We start from the raw sequence: 23,637 nt of genomic DNA, 5'->3' as shown, positions 1-23,637 counted from the left end.
ACGTTTGCTTTAGGTGAGATAAAACCGCCCTGGTTTTTTTTATCCTCAAATGATGCTTTGTGTCCAATCTGAATTTCACCAACACTGCCCTGATGGCAACGTTTAAACTGGCTAAAATCAGAAGAGATTAAAGAAATACTGAAAAGATCTCCAAGGAGAAGCCTTCTTGCACTTGAAATTGCTGAGAATGAGTGGGAGAGAGTCTCTGGCAGGGCTGGCTGCAAGGACTGCCAAGAACAGTCGTGTTGTACCTCACCAGCATCGTGACCGCTGCTCAAGCAGGAAAACCCAGTGCTATCAGCTCTGCACCTTTGGAAACCAGTTCTTGTCTTTCCCTCTAAGCCCTGCCAAAGTGTGCTCCCCTGGAGAGGCTGCTCAGCACTGCTGAGGCTGGTGAATTTTACAATAGATAAATCAGCTCCTGCCGGGAAGCACAGAAAGGCTGGAGTGCATCTTTTATGAGAAAAATTTCACCACTTCTGATAAGTGCTGCTCCTTAGTATCAGCAGTTCTGCACTGGATTGCTCATTTTGCCTTCAATGGAATGGTGTTTTACTACCTAGGGCAAACACTACTTGTACATACATTTTTTTCCCTACTCTGCTGACATGGATGGTTAGTGTATGTAAATTCATGTGCCAGCCGTTGTGATCAAGGTCAAACTAGGAATTTTCTTCCTTACAGAAGCTTTTCTGTGTGGTGTTGTTGCATTGAAGCTTGATACCATTCGAGATGGAATTGCTGTTTTAATTCTGTGTTCACAAATTGCCTATTGACTCCAGCCACCAGCTCTCACTGGATGTGACTGGATGTCACTTTTGGGATGCAGCTCAATGCACTAGACTTGAATTACAAATTTAGTTTGCCCAGACAGGGCTTCACTGGTCAAGACAAGCTGCCCAGTGTTACTGCAGGACTGGCAAGAAGAGATAGAATCTGAAGCTGAAGCTACTGCAACTCTCTTAAACTTCTTGCCCACACCAAGGCGTGTCTCTAAGCTGGTCACAGACCTTGGGAGGGAGCACAAAGCATATCAGAGAAGTGGAATAAATACTTCTTGTGTAACCTAGGCTGCTGGTGAGATCCCAGCTTGTCAAATTAAGCCTCTGCAGAATAAGCTCCCCCACTCCCATGTCTGTTAAATGCCTGTCTTCACTCTGATGGTGGTTGGGAAGGGCTTTTAACCATGTGCTAAAGGCCACAAAAACCCTCTCTTGCACTGGGTGTGAGGAAGGACTGAGGCAATGCACCAGCTCACACAGATGATGCTGGCCTAGTTAAAGTGTCCCTGCCCACGGAGCAGGCGTTGGAACTAGATGATCTTGAAGGTCCTTTCCACCCTAAATGATTTCATGATTCTGTGAAGATGCTCCTTTCAGAGCTGCTGGCAGAGATCTTCACTTGTCACTTCAGCTTCCTTCCTCTAGAGGGGATTGTGTCACTGGGCATGGATGGCTCTGAGGGAACCTCACATGAGGTTTGAAACCTGGATGCAGGGTTGGAAACGTGTTCCTGCTCGTGGATCTGCTTATCCACAGCCCCATCCTGTCCTCTGCCTGGGACTTTCATGCTGCATTCAGCCAACACGGGGCAAATTCCTGTCCTCCAGCCACACACAGGTACTCCTTTGATTTTATATCCTGCCTTGGGATTTCAGCTCCCCCATCTCTCTGCCAGAGTGCACCAGGCTGGATGGAGGCAGTTTAAAGCTCACGCTGTAACAAATACCAGGTTCTAGGCTTTATGCTACCCCTGATATCCTGGCCCTTGCTGTTAAAGCAGTGTAAGAGCCCTTTCTTTACGACGAGGAAGAGCAGACTCGTGGTGCAGAGCCGGGTCAGGGCTGTCTCTCGTTGCTCCCAATACAGGTTGGCACAGCAATAGCCAACAGCTCTTTATAATGGATCATGATAGGATTACACTTCCCCTGCCAGGAGTGGCTCCTTTGGCTGTGTTCAGTCCAGGCTAATTGTAACATAATTAGCACATTCCCATCACAGCAGGAGACTGGAGACTTCCCCGCCTCTGAAGCTTGAGCGTTCCTTCTCTTGGAGAAATGTGGACCTAGATTTGGCCCTGGCATGGCCCTGACCCAGATCAGGGTGTTCAGACCGTGCTGGGGAACTCTTGAGTGCTACCCTGCAGTCAGCTCCTCTCTGAATCATTGAATCATTTTGACTGGAAGAGACCTGTAAGATCCTCAAGTCCTGGGGGCTTCTGTGGAGCTGGGGCAGCAGAGGTGCATCTCAGAGATGTCCCAGAGCAGGGACAAGGAAGTCTCTGTGTCCCTGTCCCAGTGGTCTGCAACACCTGATTGATCTTTAAAAAACACACTGAAGAGCCTCACCCTGAGGGTGAGCAGAGGGAATTAAACTCCTCTTCCCTGCTTTGAAGTCTTACACCCACACACTGGTATGAGAGCTGAAAGTTAAGGACTATTGGCAGTCTGAAATGTTTCTTCTGATGTTGAGGAATGGGGAAGTGGAGGTGATGCAGGTTCTGTGTCTTGTTGCGTAAGAGCATTTCTTTTGTTGTCATTTGTTCTTTGTTGGTTTTCTTTTTTCCCAGTGAAAACTTTTATTAGTTCATAAAGAAGGTGAGTACTTGGTGGTGTTTTCATTAAAGCTGCAGGTCCTGAAGCAATGCAATCATGGGAAAAATTAATTTTTCAGTGTTTGTTTTTTGGTTTGTCTTTTTTCCAAGCTAAAGTTTTATTCCTTGTAGTTGGAGAACCACAACTGAGCTGTATTCGTTTACAATTTTAAGGGCAACAAAGATCTCCTTGTTTGTTACTTTGAAGCCAAGCAAATTACTTGGACTTGGATTTGATTGCTTGGGGTTAGCAGCCTCTCTTTTCTGTGGAAAGAAGCAACATATTGCTCAAACATCCAGGTTTTTTTCTGGAACAAAAGGAAGGACACTCAATGACAGGAGAGCTCCGGCTCAGATTTATTACTGGGTAATGAGACATTGCTGAATAACGTGTTCGTTTTCTGCCACTAGGTGGGAATAAATCTTCCCGCTTTTCTCGGGCTCTGAGAACGCTGCTGTCCAGTCCCAGCTTCCAGCACAGGAGCGAGGATTCTCCAGGGTGCAATGTGCTTCCCTGGTGCACAGCAACCTCCATGCTGGCTTTAATGGCTACGGGACCATTCCCTGGCTGCTGTGGATGAGGGATCTCCACGCAAGATGTCCCCAGAATTGCCGATGTGCTGTTCCAAGTGGAGGGGGTTGATGCGAGGTGGCCTCCCGCGTTTGCTGTGGCACTGACACCAAAGAGTTAAGCACAAACAGCCCCGGGGGTGGCCTGTGACCTTTACTGCCAAATAGAAACAACTTTTCCCAAAGCAGCAGGGAGGGCCTGGCTCCCGAACAATGCTGGGCACTCTGCTGCACTCTGCTGCCAGCCCAGCTGGCCGGGCTCCAGCCCAGGTGAGCACACCTTGCCGGGGACAAGGACTTACCCCAGGGAAATGCTCTCTGGCAAGGAGAACCGTGTCAGCTGGCCTGGGGAAGGCCAGAGGAAACACAGGCCATGCAAATCAGGGTTTTTATTGCATTGATGTTGGCAGCAAACTCATTTTAAAAGTTTTTTTAAGTTTTTTTTTTGCTTAAGCTAAATCAAACTTGGTGTGTGGGGTGAGCAGTGCTGGCTGGCTGCCGGCTGCAGCCTGCTGGCATCAGCTGTGCCAGCTCAGAGCAGGAAAAATCTGAATCTGTCTCTTGCCAGGCTCTGCTCCCCTGCACGGGAGATTTCTCCATCTCTCTACTTGAAATGCAGAGCCTGAACTGCCACAGGGAGTACAAAATGTAGGCAAAGGCTAAGGCAAATTTTGCAGCTGGGGACAAGGACGGCTGTGACAGCTCTTGGTATCCTCTGTACTCACTCCTGGCAAGATTTACAAACAGTTCTTTTATCTTTTTACAGCTTTTCAAAACAAACTCATCTGATTTCTTCCTGTCTTTTCCTCAGCCCTGCCAGGGAAAAAAGAAGGAAACAAAAAAAATGAAAGGATGCTAAACCTTCTATTTGATGGAACAAAGTTGGGAACCGAGAACAAAAATATTTGGCTGTACCCAGAGGTGCCTCTGTATTATCTGAACACTTAATGAGTCAAACTACTTGCTAAACCATGGAAACAGAAAAATTCAGACACTGCAGTTCCTCTGGAGGGGAGACCTAGATGGACTCTGCATATTTGTTGTAGATTGGACTCTGAAGCCATGCCATGGAAAGCACTTTTCATCTGTAGATTGAGACGATAACGGATTCAACTTAATTAATCCCTGCAGGTATGGGGAGTGAGGGAGACATATCCAGGGATTGTTTTTCCCAGCCCTGAAATTCTGTCACCTCCAGGATGGAGTTAACAGCAGTTTGCTGGGTGTATTCCCTGTATTCCCTTCACAAAAGGGAACAAAATGCTTTGGGGGAAAGCTGTCAGATCTGCCGGGGACACTGCTGAGGTTAAATAAGAGCTCGGTGCTGTGAGCACGGGGCTTTGGTTTAACATCCCTTTTCTCCTGAATTGGTGAGATGCTCTTCCCCCTAAATGTCAGTGTAAAAAGCCCTGAGGTTGTGACATTCAGGATGTTGAGCTGATGGAAATTCTTCTGGGCCTAGATCCTTGCTCTGGTGTGGACCAGGAGCAGAAATCAGGGAAAGAGAAGAAATTGTGAGTGAACTCTCCACTAATGTATTCTTGCACCTTCCATCACTGAAAACAGAAGCAGTCATTTGATTTCCATGTTCTATACCAATGCCTGTCCTGCATGAATTTACCCAATTCCTTTTTTAGATTAGACTTTGAGGCTTAACATCCAGTACTGATAATTTGTACAATTTAATTTTATGCAGCTGAAGGGGGAAAACCCTCCTCTAGTTTGTCTCGAGGCTGCTGACTCATTTCGTGAGCTTGGCCCTGGTCCTTGTTGGGAGAACAGCCACTCCAGTCACCTCCTGGAGCTGCAGGTTTACAGTGGTGCTCTGTCCTCTCAGGGCAAGTTTTAGTCCATCTCCCTGCCCATCATCCCCACAGGCAGCTTTCCAAGCACAGCTTCATCCTCAGCAGCCCTGGATATCCCAGCCTCCTGTGCCCTCACTCTGCTCCCTTGACTGTTTCCCAGGCTTGAGATGGGGAGATAATATATTTTTAGTAGCATCTCTTCCTTGTTTTTGTGTCTTAAGTAAAAACATTAAAGTCTAATTTAAAGGGCACGTTTTACAAGGTTATTTATGGGAACAATAAGCTTTTTTCCTCCTGTGTTTTTCATGGAAGAAGCTGGCAAGAGCTGAAATCCTTTACCTTGTTACTGTAAAACACTCTCAGGATTGGAGCTGTCTCTTTTTTGGTTTTTGGGGTTTTTTTTTAAGGAAGATAGTTATTGTCCAATGATTAAAACAGCAGCAGATTTTCCACAGTTGAAGTAGCACAGCGAGCGATGGGATGGGCAGGTTTGGGGAGCTCTCCCCACCGCCTTCATGTTGGGAATGAAGGATGCTGCAGCAGGGCAGGGACAAGCCCAGCCTGCCCTGGGGGCACCTCAAAGGCCCTTTTGCTGCGACTGGCTCGGACACGCCGGGATCGGCGCCGTCGGAGCGGGCTCCAGGAGCCGTCCCGAGCGTGCCCCGGGGCTGCGGGCTGAGCCCGGCTGTGCGCACAAGGGCAGCCTGTTCGCCTGCCTTGATGGCCTGGCCTGAGCAGCGGGACGCGGAGAGAGCGTGCTCTGGGACAGCCTGGATAGAGGGAGTCTTGTTGGCACAGCCCATCCTGCTGCTCCCTGGCTGTTTGACTTGGATGGGAGCACCGCGAGCGAGGTTTGTCCAGCCCTGTGTCTCCTGTTCCTTCTCTGGAACTCCTGGCCGCTCCACGCTGCACATTCCGAATCCCCAAGCCAGGTGGTTGGATTTAGCAGCGTTTATGGCATGCGGGGATGTAAGCCTGGAAGTCTCTGCCGATGGAGACAACGGCACACTCACTGCCTGCTGATGAATTGCTGCTACAGAGGAGCTAATTAAGGACAGTATTTAGTTTATTGATGCTTTATTAGGCTTTAAATTGAAGCAAAACCTCTTTAGCTGATAAAATTTCCTTCCCTGCCCTCACACCCATCTTCTCCATGCTCTCTTTTGGTAGGTTTCTTTTGTGTTTCTGAGTTTTGGTCCCCTGTGCCAGGCAGTATTTTCCACTCCTGATTTAACTGATGGAAGTATGATTGCACAGGAATCTGACAGTAGTGATGGATGTAATTAACCCCCTCCACATCCCAGTTCCTCTGCCTTTTTCTTTGCTGGTCACCATCACTTTCAGGTCAGCTTTGGCCTTGCAGAAAGTTCCTCAAATAATGGGAATGACAAGTGGTAGCTGAGGCAGGTGCCAGTGCCTGGAGGCAGATTTTAGAGGTGGTAGCAGTGTCAGCTTGGCACCAGCAGAGCTCCAGATTCACCAGTGCCCAATCTTGCTATTTACAGCCTGTGCTTCTCCATCCAATCTCTCTGGTGGCTCCTGCACAGAGGGAGGGCTCAAGCTGCTCTGAGTCCTCTTTTAAGCAAGTCTTGCCCATGGTGTTGGATGGATCCCAACCCATGGAAAGGCAGAGAGTCCTCAGGGAGGAAGATGGGAACAAGGCCCACGGCTTGCGTTGGGGAATGGCACATCTTGAACCCTTGCAGGAAAGTTACAGCGTAAGGAATGAAGTGCTTTGTCCATCTTACGGCTCACCAAACTACTCCTCCTCCAGCCCGTGTGTGCCCGGAGCCTGCCGGAGTCATCCCCCGGCAGAGGGGACACTGTCCCAGCCTGCTGGGAGCATCCCGGCCACCCTCCCGGCTGGCAGCTGGAGCCAGCGGGTGAGCAGCCGGCAGAGCCGGGCTCGGATTGCAGCAGGCTCCTCCTCCGGAGCCGGCCGGGAGGGAAGCAGAGGCGTGGAGCTGGAGTCAGCAACTCCGGGCTGCCTCACCTGCACCGCGCCAGCGGCGGGGCCCGCACGGGGACCAGCATCTTCCCCACCCGCATCCCATGGGGAGCATCTCCCCCGCGCCGCCCCCCGGCAGCCCGGCATGGAGAGCCTGAGCAGCAGCCTGAAGAAGAAAGCCACGGAGCACCACTACAGGGCTGAAGTGATGATTGCTGGAGAGCAGCTGAGGTAGGAGGTCCCGGGGTCCTCCTGCAGCCCGGGGCAGGGCTGTACCCGGGGGACTGGGCTGTGTCCCGTTAGCAGCAGGCTCAAAGCTTTATCCTTGAGCAAGCTCCTTCCCCCAGGTGCTGGTACCCCCCTCCCCAGTACCTGCTGACCCTTCCTACACCTGCCAGAGTGGTGAACCAGGTCCTTTCCTGTTATACCTTGTCCTGCTGCTCCTCTCTGGCGTCTCCTGCCCTTCACCCCCAGGTGCCAGGGGACTGATGTGCGAGTTTAGATGGCAACAGATTTTTTTGTCTCTTTCCACCTTCCCCCAAGCACAGAGAGTGATGTGGCGGCACTGAGCAGCCCCCACAAGGTCCCTGATCCTTGGCTGGATGAGGACAGCAGCATTTCTGGGGATGCTCAGACTTTCAGGGTGACTTGGAAGAGCATTCCATGGGTGCCATGTGCCTGAATTGAATCTTCCATTTCCTGAAAGTCTCTTTTGGGAACTTCTGCTGGTTTGTAGTCCCCGTTCTTCAGCAGCTTCTGAGGGATTTCTTCTTATGGAGACAGAAATCCATTCTTCTATGCTATGTGTGGCTGAGAAAACGTGTTCCTCGTGTATCTGGGGTCAGAACCTTCTCCTTGCTTCCAAGCATGTGACTGGGGCTTTCCTAGCTCTAGAGCAGAGCTTACCTGTTTGTATCTGGAGCCATTTTGGTTTGTTTTGAAATGAGGGTGGAAACTAGGAAATATATCCTTGATAATGTAAATAGCCCAGAGCCTGAGTGTGCCATCATCAGATCCCTAAAATGAGCTTGGTGTAGGTATGTTGTTCATTCTCAGTGAGCACTGTTAGCTTTAGCTTTACTATTTGTACTGTACCAAGGATTGATAACTTCCAGCTAAGGGTTGGGGCCCCATCTTGAAAATACAGCCAAGGGACAGAGCAGGTTTATTCATATTTGTATTTCCAGTATTTTACTCATCTGGAGTGACTGAGGTTTAAGTTGAGCCCCATAGCCTGGACCAAAGGAAGGGGTCAGGTATTCAGAGAGAACATAAAATAATCAAGCTGTGTGTTGAAACTGTGTTCCACATGAGGGGAGTGATGTGACTTCCCCATACCTGCTGCAGGACAGGAGCAGATCAGGCCCTGGACCATTTGGTGATTGTGACTGTAAGCACAAGAAGGGGATACAGTAAATTTGTTTGTGAACAGAACTCTTCCAGTACACTGCACACTGGGCTGACGTTGAATAGAAACCACAAAATTTATGTAGTTTTGGGGACATCCATCTTTTTTTTTTTTTCTTCTTTTTTTTTCCCCCATGGCTGCAGTGCCTTAAAGTTTCTTGGTTTTGGGAGCTCCCAAAATCTGAGAGTTCACAGTGAGGGAGAGGAGAGTCCTTTTGCTGGGGCTGGGCACACAGCAGCTGCATCCTTCTGCTTTGTTCTGGGCAGGAGCCTGTTCCCAGTGCAGAAGGATGGGAAGGAGCTGTTGGTGTAAAACCTGGGGAGGAGGATGAGGAGATGGACCCCAGCCTGGAGCTGGGCTGCTCCTTCTACTGAACCTCTGGCTGGAAGGAGAATTGAGTGAGGCAGAACACAGAGTGTTTCTCTTCTGTATTTTGGGGATCTCACAGCCTGGCAGGTAAGGACTTAGAGTGGTATGAATCTCCTGGGACCTGGATGGCTGGTGGAGAGCAGTGGGGAAACTGAGGCAGAGGGGCTGGGTGATGTCTCAGACAGCAGCAGATGGACAGGGCTAAATGTCCACATTGTCCTCTGCTTTTCCCCAGATGTGGAATACAGAGGCATGGAAAGGAGCCTTGCAGCTGCCCTGACTCTGTAAACCTCCATCAGCAAATAACGCTGCTGTGTCCACATGAAACATCAAACATTTGTTTTTCCCTGCTCCCCACTTCCTGCCCTGCCTCCCCACTATTACATTAAATCAAACAAACCTTTGCTCCATCTTTGCAGTTCTTTGGCTTCCCAACAAGTTTGCAAATGCCTCTGAGTTTGGCTTGGCCAGAGGGGTGAGTCTGTTCAGTGTCAGGATGGGTTTCCTAGCCAGGAATAGCTGCACGAGTGAGGGCTGACAGAATTCTCCGTGTGGATGACTGGGAATGAAGCGGATCCTGAAGGAATCGCTGGGAGATTGGCTGGTGTCGTTTGGGTTTGCCTGTCTGTCAGGGTCCCTCTGCTTCAACAGCTGCCTGGTTCAGGGAGGAGGAAAAATAATTCTCTATTTTGAGTCTCTCTCCACTAAAAAGATGAAGATAAAATTTTCGCTGCTATTTTGGCCTTGAGTTTGAGAGGGCTGCTGGCTCGGGCTCATTCCTCATGTCTGCTGTCATTCCTCTTGTGTCAGACATAAAAACTTGCATGAAAATCACATCGATTTTACTAGGCGTTGGGTATTCCTGGGTGGCATTCTGTAAGAGAGGCCCAATTAGTCACTTCTAATTGCAACAAATGGCTTATCTACACAGAGAGATTCTGGAACAGCTTCCTCGCTTTGCATTCACACCCTGCTGTAATTGGAGTTCCTCAAGTATGGACAAGCCCTGGTGCACTCTCGTCTGGGTATTCCCATGGTCAAGAGACGCAGCTGTGCTCTAATAGCTCTGTTAAGCTGCATTAATCACTCCTAAACATAAAATATACTCAGTAAATTTATGTCTTGCACAGAAAAAGTGAGAAGAGAAGGAAGCTTTTTTTCCTGCAAAGATTAAAATTGCAATTTCTGCCACTGTCCAAAACTTTCAGAGGTGATGAGTGTTTTATTTGGATACTCAAACTGTGATGCTGATAAATAAAGTGCTCATTATTTTGGTGCTCTGGAAATTGGGCTCACTTTAAGGTGTGTAGCTGAATGTGCCAAAATTTGTATTCTTGCCCAAAAGTCATTTGTCTGCAGGAGGTTTGGTGGCTCCCTGTTGGACTTGGATCTCTTGTAGTGAGCATGACTTCCTTGAGGGATCATGGGACACTGCTTGATGTAGCAGTGAGTGTTATTCAAAGATGAGACTTCATGGTCAGAATGACCTTAAAAAGCTAATTATTAAATTTCTAGCACTGGTGAAAGGGAGGACTGGGAAGTAGAATTGTGCTTCCTGTGATTTCTTTTTGAGATTTAAGCCTTCCTATACTTATATTTAAATACAAGGAAAATAAAACATCTCAGTACCACTTTGGGCTGTCACAGGCGTGCAAAGCCCTCCCTTGTCCCCAGATGTACTGGTGCTTTTTCAGACTGGAGGTGATGAAAACTGGGGTTTCCTGAGCCTGTTGGCAGCAGCTCTTTTGCCTGGATGTGCCTCCCCAGCAGCAGCTGCTTTGCAGAAATGCTCCTGTTTCTGTTGCTGCCTTTTAGTGAGCACTTAGTTTTTTGTTGTTTGGGGATTTTTAAAAATTTGTTGGGGTTTTTTTTTTTCCCCTGTGAAGATAGGAACAGAAAAGGTCTTTTGGATGATTCATCTTTCCAAGGCCACTCATTTGTTCTTAGCTGCTGTGAGAATGAGCTGGAGTTAATATCCTTGAAAGATCCACCTTGTCATTTGAGATGCTCAAGGTCTGTTTACATGCGAGGTGAGGGAGAGTTTATTCCTCTTCTGTTTGAATGTCCCTTTCAACAAGGTTACCCGGGGTGACTAATGATGGCTTTGTAGTGACCTTGACAAAGAAACAATTTGCTTACCCAACACAACCTACCCAAAGCAAACGCACGTGGAGGCTCCGGCTGCCAAGCCAGAAGTGTTTCATAAGAGCCCATTCTCATGTTCCAGCAAGTGTTTTATCCTGACCTTATTCTGCCTCCTTTTTTTTTTTTTATCCTTTTGAAGAAGTAATATGTCCACAGGGTAGATTTTGCCATCTAGAAAACTCATAATATTGCATATTATTATATATTTCCCCAAATCTTTTTTATCTGGAAGCATGATTAGAACCCACTCGTGGTTTCACCAGCTTTGTTTTTGCAACATCACACAAGTGCTCTTACATCCTGTGCTGAAGGACAAAGTTTGTGTCTTCAGGGTTGACAGGAAACAGTAAACAAGAGGAAAGTGAAAAGTCCACAAGGACACTCAAGCCGAGCCTCTTCCGCTGCCCTGGGTCTGCAGGACAGAGGGAAAACTTGTCACAGGCTTAAACCAGCCCTTAAAGGTCCAAGATGCTGCTGCTCCAGAGGTGCTGAAACACCACTTAATTCCTGTGCTGGCAATTGGTCCCAGTAGAATATTTCCAGAATAAGTGTATTTTTAAATTTTTGAATCTTAGGCTTTAGCAGCATTGCTTGCTAAAAATTTTATTTTATTTTTCTCCTTCAAAATCCGTGCATTTTTTTCTGTCTTCTGAAACATGATTTTAAAAAGGGAATAAAGCAGGGGAAATAGTGTTCACCCAACCAGTTTCTATTCAGGCCTTGTGTAATTATGGTCCATGTGTTATTGTATGTACAGGGGGGGTGTGTGAGTGTAAATATATATATACACACATATATATTCGTCATGGAGTCCTGCAGACTCTTGATGGCAATAGAGAACTCTTGGAACGTTTCTTATCTTTACCAAACATTCCTCTAAAGTGCCTTCCCATTTGCTGATTGTGAAAGAGAGAAAACATAGAAATTGGCTGTGTCTTCCCTCATAGGTGGGGAGCCTCTTTTTGCAGTCACTGCTGACTGTGTCTGGTTGCATTGTGATGGTGGACCATGAAATAAAGGAAGAAAAAAGACAAAAACTCTAAAAATAGCAAGGCAGCTGTCTGAGGACTGTTCTGTCCGGGTAAAATCCATCTGCAGAACAAGTGCTGGTGACATGAGGGAATGAGTCTTCCAGGTAAAGAGGGAAATACTGGATATGGACCTCAGGATTTGAGGGAGGTCTGTGCAAGGCAAGGCCAGGAGCTGGTTCTGCATAAATCTTTAGTTTAGTATTTTAATTATCAGGAAGGTCTGAAAACTTCTGTCGACTTCTCAGCATTAATTACAACAATCAATTACTAATTATTCCCCTAATAAAATGTTTTATGGTAAAACTTTTAGGAATTTAGTATTGGTAAATCCTACAATATAAGATAATCCGCTATTAGCTGATAGCTTTTTAGGGTATTTAAACTTCTTGTGAGGTACCTAAAAGTGTAATCCAACAGGCATAACTTTTCCAAAAAAAACCAAAAGAAATTGAGACATGAAATAACGAAAGGCTGCAGCGTTTAAAGCCTCAGTAAAACTCACTGGCCCAGGGCAAAACTGGGAATTGTGATGAATAATTTGAAACGAAAACCATCCTGCAGTTACAGAGGTGTTTAATTAGCATCTCTCCTCAGAGCCTGCTGCACACACTGCGCATTTTCCAGCGCTGGTGTTTTGGGAATGGTCATGACTACAGGGCAAAAGTTTGGCCCCTGGACAGATCTCCTGCCAAACTGGGCTGGCTTTGGCTGGAACACAGAGGAACTCTGTGCCTTGTGGCTCACTCAGTTGTTAAGGTCCTTTTGAAAGTCAAAGCCATGCTCACCTGAGTAACCTTCCCCCATGTATCTTTCCATCAGAGCTGCAGACCAGCCATAACAGCAGGGTTTTCGGGATAGGAAGGTTGTTGTTTGGGTAAGCTCTGTCCCAGTCAATCCCAGCTGGAACCAGAAAACGTCAGGACTGTTGTCCACTGTTGCTGTGGGTTAGTGGGTACATGGATTAGGTAGTGATGGGATCCACCTGGCACTCATTGCTTGGACAGGAAAAAGGAGGGTTCCTGTTACTACTCCCACCTGGACTTCTGAGTAAGCCTCTGTCCTCCAAGCTTTATTCCGGCTTTCATGGCCACGGGGAAGGAGAACGAGACACAGAATCATGCCAAAATAATAAATACATGTACTGCTATTTTTTTTTGTGAGTTTTGCCCCTCTTCACCCCCTTTGCTTGGCTGCTGTGGGTTTGAGAGGCTTGTTTAGAACAAAAAGCTACATATGGGTCAGACTGTCTGCTCAGGCAACCGGAGTGGTGGCAGGAGGAGAGAAGGGGATGGTGGAGAGGCTCCTCGGGATTGACTGGTGCAGTCTGGCAGTGCCAGGCAGTTTGGTTGAATTTATCAGTCCCTGAGTGCTTGGCACAAGTCCCAGCTCATCCAGGGTGGTCTCTCCTGGCTGGACAGATCTGAGCCATCAGACCCAAACTCCTCTGTGAGCCCAGCTGTGCTCAGTGGCTGCCTTTCCCTCCAGGCTTCGCCTCCACGATGGGAAGCTGATCAAGGACAGGCGGTACCACCTGCGGACGTACCCGAACTGCTTCGTGGCCAAGGAGCTCACGGACTGGCTCATCGACCACAAGGAAGCGCCCGACCGCGAGACCGGCATCCGCCTCATGCAGAAGCTGATGGATCACTACATCATCCACCACGGTGTGTGGGCGTCCCTGCCACCCCCAGGGCGGGGGCTGTGTGTCTGCTCACCCCGTGTGTCCCTCAGCCCAGCCACAGCAGCGTGGCCAGGTCCCTGTCTGCCACCCTGCCATGGGTGAGGGCTCCTGGAGAGGCTGGATGGGGCTGGATTTGTGTGAAGCTGCTTTGCTTTGGGGGATGTGCCGGTTCCCTGCCTGCCAGAGAAGGGCTTGAGCTGTGCACTGGTAAATGACATCTAAAGTGTCTCCTCTTTGAAATCAAGCTCAGTGGCACCTGACCTGTATTCCTGACCTGTATCCCTGTATCCAGCCAGGAGGATGTTTGTATAGAAGCTGGTCTGGATCATGTTTATGTCACACAGAAATGGAGGCTGAATTACAGCACATGCTTCACATCTTCAGGGAAATCCATTTTCTTACCATAAGACCCCAGTATTCCTTAGTTTCCCCATGCTGGGACAAATAGGGCTGTGGAGTCTACAACACTCCAAGGCAAATTTAATCTGACACCTGTGGACCTGGAGCTGCAGCAATCCTGTAGGAAAGCCTCCCTTGGGATCTAAGTGTGTGCTGCCATTACAAAGGCTTGTCTGTGAAACCTAATTAAAAAAAAAAAAGAAGGAAAAAAAGTGTGGAGAAAAATCACCTTGAGGCTCAAGCCCAGCTCTTTGCAGTATTCAAGGGTTTTTTTCTTTTTAAATTTCTTTGGAACTTTCAGGAGTTTTGGATTAACTCCGATCACGTGCTGAGCTCTGAGCTGCAGAGCAATCCCCAAGGTCCAGCCCTTGGTCCTGATGTAACAACAGAAAACACGTACTTCAGGTGGGGAAAAAGCAATTTCTGTCCATGTGGTTTTCAGGCCCAGCCAGGAACAAAAGCCCCAGACTGTCAAACAGCCCTGGGACACCTCTGCCATCACTGTGGTTGAGCTCTCTCGCTCCCAGGGCTTTGGGACAGGAGCTGTGGCAGCCTGGAGCTGGGTGCTGGTTTGTCACACAAGGATGTAGCTGCAGAGACAGAAGCAGATGACGACCACACCAAACCAAACCCTCTCCTCCCCCCTCTTCTCTGGGGTCCAAAAATAGCTGCCTTTGACCACTGCAATGCAAACACTCCCTGTTGCCATCTGCTCCTTGCTGAGGGTAATGCCCTTTACATTAAACTGCTTGAATAAACTGCTGCTGGGCTTTATCACAAAAAGCTGAAGCAGGGAGTTCTCAGTTAACCATTAACACTTAAACCTGATTATTTTTCCATCTCTCTAGCTGACAGTTTCAAACAAATCCATTAGTTAATTAAACCTGTGCAGCACTGGGTACCAGCACTGTTTTGATTACTTATTAAGACATGCCCCTCCTGCTCCTATGATAATTCTTGGCAGGACACAGAAGTTGACTTTCCAACTTGCTTTTTGTCTATTGATTTTGTTAGTCCTGTGGAAAGAGGGCTGCCAGCTAATGCAGCACTGCTCTGGGTGCTTGGCAATTGTCTGGCTACACTGTTTGCCCTCTTCTCCCCTGGCATCCAGATAATTATCTCATGCAGATCATCGTGCTGCCTCTTAATTGTCTGGTGTGCTTTGAGCTTTGGTTCTATTACACACTGGAAACACATTGAAATTGGTCTTTAAATAGTAAAACTGCTTTGGTTTTCTATGGGCACAGCCCTATAGGGTTTTATGTTCTATTCCCAGTTGCAATGGCTTTGGGATATTTGCTCCTTGGAATTATGAAGCTGCGAACTTTCACTGTTAAAACAACCTTCTCATCCTGCCCTCGTGTTCGGTGAGTCACAGGCTTTAGAGTCCTGATTACATCTGAGACAGCTGCTCTGCAGGAATGATGAACCCGAGATAATCTGACGAGTTTTGGCATTTCACTGCTCACCTGAAGGGGAATGTGGTTTTGCCGGTCTGCTCAGATGGATGAAAAAGTGTTAAAATTCTCACAAGAAGTATCTTGAATCTTTTGAATTTCACTCTAGTGGATGATGTTACTTTAGTGAGGAAACATTTGTGGTTTTTCTTTTTCCCTTTGACTAATTTTCTTTGTTTCCCAGGCATATTCTTCATTCTGGTTTTTGTCGGTTTTTTGTTGTTTGGGGTTTTTTTTACCACTTGACTTTCTTCTTCTTGCTTCACATGGGTGAACCTGAAGGCAGGCTGACTATTAAGATCTGAACTATGATTTTTGAGCTGGGTTTTTAGTCTTTGTTTTAGTTCTTTTTTTGTACTTGTAGTCTAGGAGTCTGTTTCAGGCAGGTTTATCTCACAACTGTATCCCAAATATTTACCTGCTAAAGGTTATATGAACTATAAAAATGTGCATTTACAACCTGTGTGCCCATCCCCGAGATGAATCCAAGGCTTTTCATAGAAATTTAATTATTCCAGTTGTATTGCACCTGGCTTTGAAGGAAATTTTCTCTTGAGGTCAGTTTGCCATGCAGATGAATTGGGCTGGATTGGCACCAAATGGTGTGGAAAAGTTTATGCCATTTTTTATTTTTTAGCTTATGAGCATTTTTGACAGAGGTGATTTTGTGGGGGTTTGAGTGCAGTGTGGTTTGTTTTCCTCTGTCCTCCAAGTCTGCTTCCATGTGGCTGTAGCTTTTTTAAAAAGTTGATGGAGGCAATTCTGTTCATCCTCTTTTAATCTAAATCCAAACAACAACACTTAAATGAAAAAAAAAAAAAAAAAGCCCTATTTCTTCTAATGGATGTTTTAGTGTCTGGAACAAAATGCAGACTCCACCTTTCCCAAGGTCTGTACATTGGGACTGACCTCTCCCACCAGTATGAGCTTCCGGTATTCATGAGCAGGTAATTTTTGGGGACGAGGTCTCGGATACTGATTGTTCCATGGGACAAGGGGCACAGGGAAGGACATGGCATGAAGCCCTCACAGCTATTAGCCTGGAGACAACATCCTGCTGAGTGTGAGCCCTGTGTGTTCCTCATGGACTGACATCCCTGCCCTGTGTTCTTCCAGTCTGTGACGAGCACTCGGATTACAAGGATGCCAAGCTGCTCTACCGCTTCCGCAAGGATGACGGGACCTTCCCCCTCAGTAAGGATGTGAAGGTGTTCATGCGAGGGCAGAGCCTTTATGAGAAGTACGTGAGTCCTCCCCTGGCACTGGGGCACTGGGGCTGTGCCCTGCTGGCGGTGCTGGCTGCTGGTGCTCTGCAGCTGGGAGCCACAGCTCCTACTGGCTTTGCTTTCCTTCCTCTGCACTCCCTGCTGTCCCGCTGGGAAGTGCTGCTTCCTGAGCCCTGTCACAGCTGCAGGACAACCAGCATCCTTGGGGATGGGACAGGAGTCTTACTATGAACTCATGGATGCTTCCAGGGGCTCCAGCCCAAGTGCAGGTGCTGGGATCTGGTACATTCCCAGCACTCTTCCAGCCTCCTCGTGTTAGCTGCTTCCACCGGCTGTATTAGGACTTATGTCCCGCCAAAGTCAGCAGGGTATGGGATTTTCGGGATCCTCTTGGGCCTGGGTCCCTGCACCTTGCTTAGCCTGTTTGCAAAATTTGTAATGGAAAAGTTAATTCCGAGAGAGTACAGAAAACTCCTTCCACCTCCAAGTGTTTAGTTTTCTTTGTGTTGACTGTTTATGGTTCTAAATCCGAGCCATCTTTCCAGAGCTCAACCCCAACCCGCTCTCTGGACCAGTTTCATTTAACATGCTCTTCACATTTCACATCCTCCCACTCTGGCTAGGAGGGTCACAAACTGGCTCTGAAGGAGAAGTCCTTCATCCAGTCGGGTGGTGATTTTGGGTGTGTCCCTGCCCCTTTGCCAGATGTGCATCCCTGTACTTTGCTCCTGATCCGCAGCAGTGACTGTGGGATGGTGAGAGCATCCCGGCAGCCTCATGGCTGAGCCGGCTGCACCCTCTCGTGGAGACGCTGGATTTAGCTCTCACACGCTGCCAGTGGAACACCTGCTGACTGAAACGCACCTTATCCATGCACTCGGACTGTCTGCCATGTGTTACCCACGCTCGGTCGCTTGCTTGGCTTTCCCTGTGATCTTTAGCTGAGGTCACAGCCCAGCTGGTTTTGCTGGAGCTGCTTCCTCGCCTCTGATGAAGATTTACAAAGGTACCCGACTGCAGCTCCGTGTTCCTCCCTCCCTTCCCGCTGCTCCCCGGCAGGAATGTTCTGGCTGCAGTGCTTTGCCTGCTTCTCTCGGCCTTGCTTCACCCGGCTGCAATTCCCGTGGGGACTGGCAGGGATATCTGGCATCACGGGAGCCTTGTCCCACCTCTGTGCCAGGCTGGTGAGCGTGGAAGAGTCAATCCTGAAGGTGAGAGAGGAGAACTCGGTGAAGTACCAGAGGACTTTCCTGGGCTCTGAGATGATCGACTGGCTCATTCAGGAGGGAGAAGTGGAGAACAGGCAGGAAGCGGTGGAGCTGGGACGGGCACTGCTGGAGCACGGGATCATTCAGCATGGTGAGCCAGGGCCCGGCTGGAGCCGGGGTGGAAAGCCAGGGATGAGCGTGGCTGTGTGAGGAACAAATCCCCATTCATGCAATGCAACAAGTGCTGGTCAAGTGCCCACTTGGAGATGGCAATGGAGCCTTTTAGTTCTATGTTTGGAGCTGGTGACCTTTGAAACCAGAGCAGTCTTCCACCACCCACAAAGGCTTTGAGATGAAATCTGAGCCCTTGCTCTTCACTTCTTCAAAGCTGCCGGCCACAGGGCTGGGCTGCACCCCTGGGTTTGGAGGGCTGGGGTGTGAGGATGTGATGTTTAGCTCCACTTGGCAGATCATATCCATCTGCTATAATTAAACTTCCAATTCGGAAGGCAGGGAGTCCTCTGAGTGTCTCAGGACAGGAGCAGGTGGAGGGCTGTGACACCGAGTGCACCCCTGGGAGATGGCACCTCTTGGGGGGGTGGCCTTGCTGTTCCTCCCTCCCTGCAGGCAGCACTCCCAACCAGGCAGAAAAGCTGCAGTAGAGCACAGGGGCATTAGAAGCAATTCATGAGGGTCCCTCAGGATATTTGTTACATATTTTTCCACCCCCTCAGCCTCTGCCTCCTCCCCTGTTCTCTCCTAGTCTCCAATCGGCATCACTTCTTTGACAGTGACACCGTCTACCAGTTCTGGATCAACTTCCGCCGGCGGCGGCGTCTCACAGAGTTACTCAATGAGAACTCTTCCCGTGCCCTCTCCGAGAGCCCTGACAGCCCCTTCTGCCTTCGCAAGCTCAACCCAGACCCAGGCAACACCAGCTTCCTCTCTGGTAACTGTGGATGTGTTTGTGGAGCGGAGTGAAAGCAAGGATTGCATTACCACAGTATCCCAGGGCCGAGGGTGTTGCTCCAGCAGAGTTTGAGAGGCTCCTCTGGGCATCCCATGAAGTGAACACCTATCCCACTGCTTTGTGGTGGACGTCACAATGCAGTGGCAGTCCCTAGCACAGACCCCTGTCCCAGGAAAACAGCTTAGTGTCAGCTCAGCTCTTGATCTTTCTTTGAACTGGTTTTATTCTTTCTGAGCTCAAATGCCATCCTCAATCCACACATGCCTTTCAAGTGTAGGTCAGGCTTGGGGGAAAGTTTGTTACTCTAAACTACTCTATTTTTTCATTGAAAAATTTTTTATCTGCCTCTTTCAGTCCAGACCAACAAGGAGATCAAAGTTGTCTCAGCGGTTCGAAGGAGCAGCATCACTTCCCTCTCTGGAAATTCCAACACCTACTTCAGTGCTCCTCCTACATTGGTATTCCCTCCTGTGGCTGAGTGCAACCCCAAATCAGGTCTGGGCTTCTGCATTGCCTGTTGTTATATGGGATGCATTGATTCCTTCAGGGCACGGGCTCAAAACCCATCGAGAGGAGAGGATCAGCCTCACCTCTGCATCTTGATTTGAAGAGTTGTGCATGTGTTTGGAAAATCGCTGAGGTGGATGCAAAGGTTGCTATGTGCAGGAACTGTGGTTCTAACATCTGTTTTCCAGCCCAGGGCAATCCCCAGGCTGCCTTGTTATGCACTTTACTGTACAAACCCCTTGATGCTGATAGAATCTGTCACCTTCTGCTCTAGTGTTAAAGAGACCCGTCACCAACGAAGAGCTGCTGTCCCCTGGGGCCCCCTACGTCAAGAAAACACTGACTGTGAGTGACCATGGGGACTGGCATTGCTAATCCAGCATATCCAGCTCCCTGCCTGCTCTTTGGTGGTTTTCTGTTGGCTGCTGTGACCTCTCTATGCTAAAACTTTGACTGCATGTCACATCATTGTGGCTTTTTGTTGGTGACTCTCTAGGGGTCAATGTCTTCACATATTCTTGTGGGTGGAAATGTGCTCAGCCCCTCTGAGGGTTTAATGTATATCCCTGAGGTAGATCAGGAAGAAAAGTTTCCTGGGCAGAAAAAACCTCCCATTTTGGAGTTTTTTTGGCATTGGTGAGGCCCTGGCACAGGGTGCCCAGAGAAGCTCTGGCTGCCCCATCCCTGGAAGTGTTCAAGGCCAGGTTGGATGGGACTTGGAGCAGCCTGGGATAGTGGAAGGTGACCCTGCCCATGGCAGAGGGATCAGAATGAAGTGATCTTTAAGGTCCTTTCCAATCCAAACCATTCCAAGATTCTGTGATTTCTGTTCCACCCAGCTCCATGCAAACTGTAGAATCAGTAAGTCTTGTGACACTTGGGACTGTGACACTCACCCTCTGTCAGAGGGCTTTAGGCACAGCTTTATGCATCTTTCAGGTCCCTCTGCAGATCAGGGGTGTTGATATGGTCCATCAGCATCTGGTGAAGCTGCATGGAATGGGGGGAGCATCCAAGGGCTGCTCTTGCCTTCCTTATGTTGGGCTTTTTACATCTCCAGGACTGCAGACAACCTGAGTTTGGGGCTTTTGCTTTTTACATTATTTCTAAAGCTGTAAGACTGGTCAAGGCAGGGCTGATGGGTGCTGGGTGGAAATGTTGCAAGGCAGCTCCTGCCCTGTGGATCCTATCACACTTGGTTATTTTTGTGTCTCATCCCTTCACTGCCCACCTCTGAAAGGGGCAGTCTCACAGAGAGCAGTGTAGGAAGCGTAAGGGCTGCCTTGCCGTGCTGGTTTGGCACAAGCAGGATTGCAGAGGAACTGTGGATCAGGTTCCCAAATTAAGTGTGCTGTAGAAAGTGGCGGGAAGTGGCAAGAAAAGTCAAGGTGGTGATTAACATGGCACGTCTGAGGACATGCTGTTCATTCTCCTCCTGAATGCTCTTGCCCTGCCCTTCAACTCTGCCAGCCTGGGCCTTTCATGGCTCATTTCCTCCTGCTTAGCTCTGCAGTTGCTGTTATTTATTTATATGGGTGATGTGCAAAGTGCCTTGGGAATTCCTTTTCTCTTCTGGTCACATCAGAGGGCCGCAGTATTGCAGCAAAGTGCTCTGGCAGGCTGACATCAGAGTGGGGCAAGGCAAGAGCAGCTCCTTCCACCCCAGAAATGCTCTGCTGTGCCAAGGAAAAGGCGCCGTGTACGTGCTCTGGGAATGTTCTCAAGCATGCTTGTGATGCATGCCTTGCACTTCAGCTTGATGCTGCCTGTGATTCTCTTTCCTGCACTTGCTGGCAGGGAGTTAATCAGAAAGCAGCTTTGCAGGGAGCAGTTAATCAGTTCTGCATCTCACTTAGTGCACAGCCCTTTCTCTCCCACCCATAACGGGTTAGGATCATGAGCTCTCCATCTCTCTGGGAACTGTTGCATCTCCTCTCTCCAGCCCATTCATTGATTTTTAAACCCCTTTTGTTCTGCTTGCAGATTGTGGGGGATGCGGTGGGCTGGGGGTTTGTGGTTCGAGGAGGAAGACCTTGCCACATCCAGGCAGTGGACCCAGGAGGACCCGCTGCTGCTGCAGGGATGAAGGTACTTCTTACTCATGGAGACCAAGCAGGAGACAGGATCTGTGTCCTGTTTGAGCTTTTTGGGCTGAACACATCCTCCATGATAATCCCTTCCTGCAGTGGGGATCAAACTGATAGAGTGGGCACATGGAGCTCTGGGAAAGGTGGAGGGAGGGATGCTCTCTGCAGGCAGAGTGCCCTGTGTGTGTGACAGAGTGGAGGATTTGCCTTCTTCAGGGCAGCACAGGGGCTGTGGGCAGCTAAAACTCAAAAAACTCTGTCAAAAGTAAACCATCTGTGTGCCAGACCTTGGAACAGTCAAAATTGTTTGAGCTACTAAAAACAAAGCAGAGAATTCCCAGCTCAGTTCCAGTGACTTTATATAACCCCAGTGAAGCAGGGAAGGAGCAGAGCTTTGTCCTGAATCACCTGCTCATTTCAGTTCCTGCGCATTTTATTTCCCTGCTATTAGCAATGGACTTCTGCATGGAGCTCTTTTCCATGTACACAAAACCTTAATAATATTAAATTGATGCCTTGATTTGATTCATCAAGTAACTTCCAGTATTTCCAGCTCAGGTAAAATGAACTTCGAGCTTGAAACTCACTTTAGGCCCAGGCATGTATGAGTTTCATGTGTAGAGTTTCAGGCATGAATGAAAGAAGTGTTGAGTTTTCCAGTTCCCTACAAAAACCCCAACAGCGAGGGAGTAATTTCTAAAAGCTGATATAAGTCTAAAGTCACACGGATATTTGAAATAGTGGGATTCTTCAGAGGCAGAGTGTGACTCCTTGTTTGCTTCAGGCAGGATTGGAAGGAGATGGATGAATTTGTTTCATTTACTCAAGAACCCAGTTAATTTCTCCTTACCTAATCTCATTTGCTACCAAATTGCTGGATGTTAATATTGTGCCTCATTTCCATGTGTGAAATGAGCCACTGCTCCTAAATTAGTCTTTTTTTCCTCTGTTAGCTCAAATCTAAATCCCTTTGGTCCTGTTTTTATGACACAGTGATTGCAGCACTGTGATTATTGGTGTAGCTACGGGGCGGTGATGCTTTAAGGTTTCAAGGATTTTGACACAAGTTATTTGCATCACAGCCCCTGGTTCCAGTTAATCACGGGCAGGAGGTGCTGTGGGGCTGGAGGTAACCTGTCCCTCCTCTCTTGCAGGTGTGCCAGTTTGTTTTCTCAGTCAATGGAGTGTATGTTTTGCACCTGGACTATCAGACCATCAGCAGCCTCATCATGACAGGACCCCGGACTCTGGTGATGGAAGTCATGGAAGCCATTGAATGAGCCAAGGAGTCTCATCCCGCTGCTGTTTGGAAAGGCAGGACTCTCCACTTAACAGGGATGGACTGTGGGGAGGGACCAAGCTCAACCATTCACTGTGATGTGTTACCCAGGTGTTTTGATGTATTTTCAAATAAATACATTCTAATGGACAAATCTTGGACTTTTATGCTCTTGAAATATTTGTCTCTACCTGCTCTTGAGAGTGTCTAAGCTCTTGCAGCTCCTTTTTAAGAGAATTCAGCACTTAATGAACCCCACCTTTCACCAGCCAAGCTGGGAGGCAGGTGGCAAAGCTGGTAAGCAGCAAGAAGTTTAAACCAAGTGAGTCTGTCTGAGCTGCCCGGAGCTGTTTGTGCAGTCTTCCGAGAACACAAATGTGCTCCCCAGATGGCCCCATAAGCTGTGCCACTGGCTCTGTCAAGAAAATAAGGAAATGAATACAGGAATGTGTGTTTCCTTGTAAATTCTGAGGCTCCTGCTGCTCTCATGGCTTAGCCACACTCACAGCCAGGGCTGGTCACTGTTCCCAGCTGTTTCTTGAAAAGGCGACACTTCCATGATTGTGCATTTTGTGCCTCCACCCCTTAATAATGCTTGATTTCATTAATCAGCTTCGCCTCAGCAAGGAGGCAGGCAGAAATCCCAAACATCATAGGCTGCTACCAATCTAGTGATGGGAGGCAGCGAGGCAAAGCAGGGACCAAAACCAGAGTGTGCCCGAAAGGAAATGTGTCCTAGTCTGAGTTTGACTCTGGGAAGGAACAAAAATGAGTGAAAGCCACCAAAATTCACCCCCCTGTCCCTTGCTGCTTACAAGATGGCTGTATTTGCAGTAAGTGCAAAATATTCCTTGCAAACTGCCCTGAAAGTGAACTAAATATAGAAAAACAGGTGATAACAAGAAGCTAGGGAGGTTTCCTTCTTTCCAGTTCACAGAGCATCCTGTTTGTGATT

The 23,637-nt window shown here is 48.3% G+C and overlaps 1 pseudogene across 1 annotated transcript; it reads left to right on the top strand.

Moving 5' to 3' along the window:
• The first annotated feature begins 6,649 nt into the window (after nucleotides 1-6,649).
• On the top strand, nucleotides 6,650-22,683 carry LOC309579633 (DEP domain-containing mTOR-interacting protein-like; annotated as a pseudogene). The gene is made up of 9 exons: nucleotides 6,650-7,146; nucleotides 13,354-13,532; nucleotides 16,522-16,645; nucleotides 17,812-17,990; nucleotides 18,603-18,788; nucleotides 19,164-19,304; nucleotides 19,591-19,661; nucleotides 21,300-21,404; nucleotides 22,558-22,683. The product of its transcript is annotated as a DEP domain-containing mTOR-interacting protein-like (transcript).
• The last annotated feature ends 954 nt before the right edge of the window (nucleotides 22,684-23,637 follow it).

This window comes from Coloeus monedula (assembly GCF_965178545.1).
Source record: "Coloeus monedula genome assembly, chromosome: 17".
Taxonomy (NCBI): Eukaryota; Metazoa; Chordata; class Aves; order Passeriformes; family Corvidae; genus Coloeus; species Coloeus monedula.
Note: the sequence above shows the minus strand (reverse complement) of the source record. Positions and strands in the feature narration are given on the sequence as shown.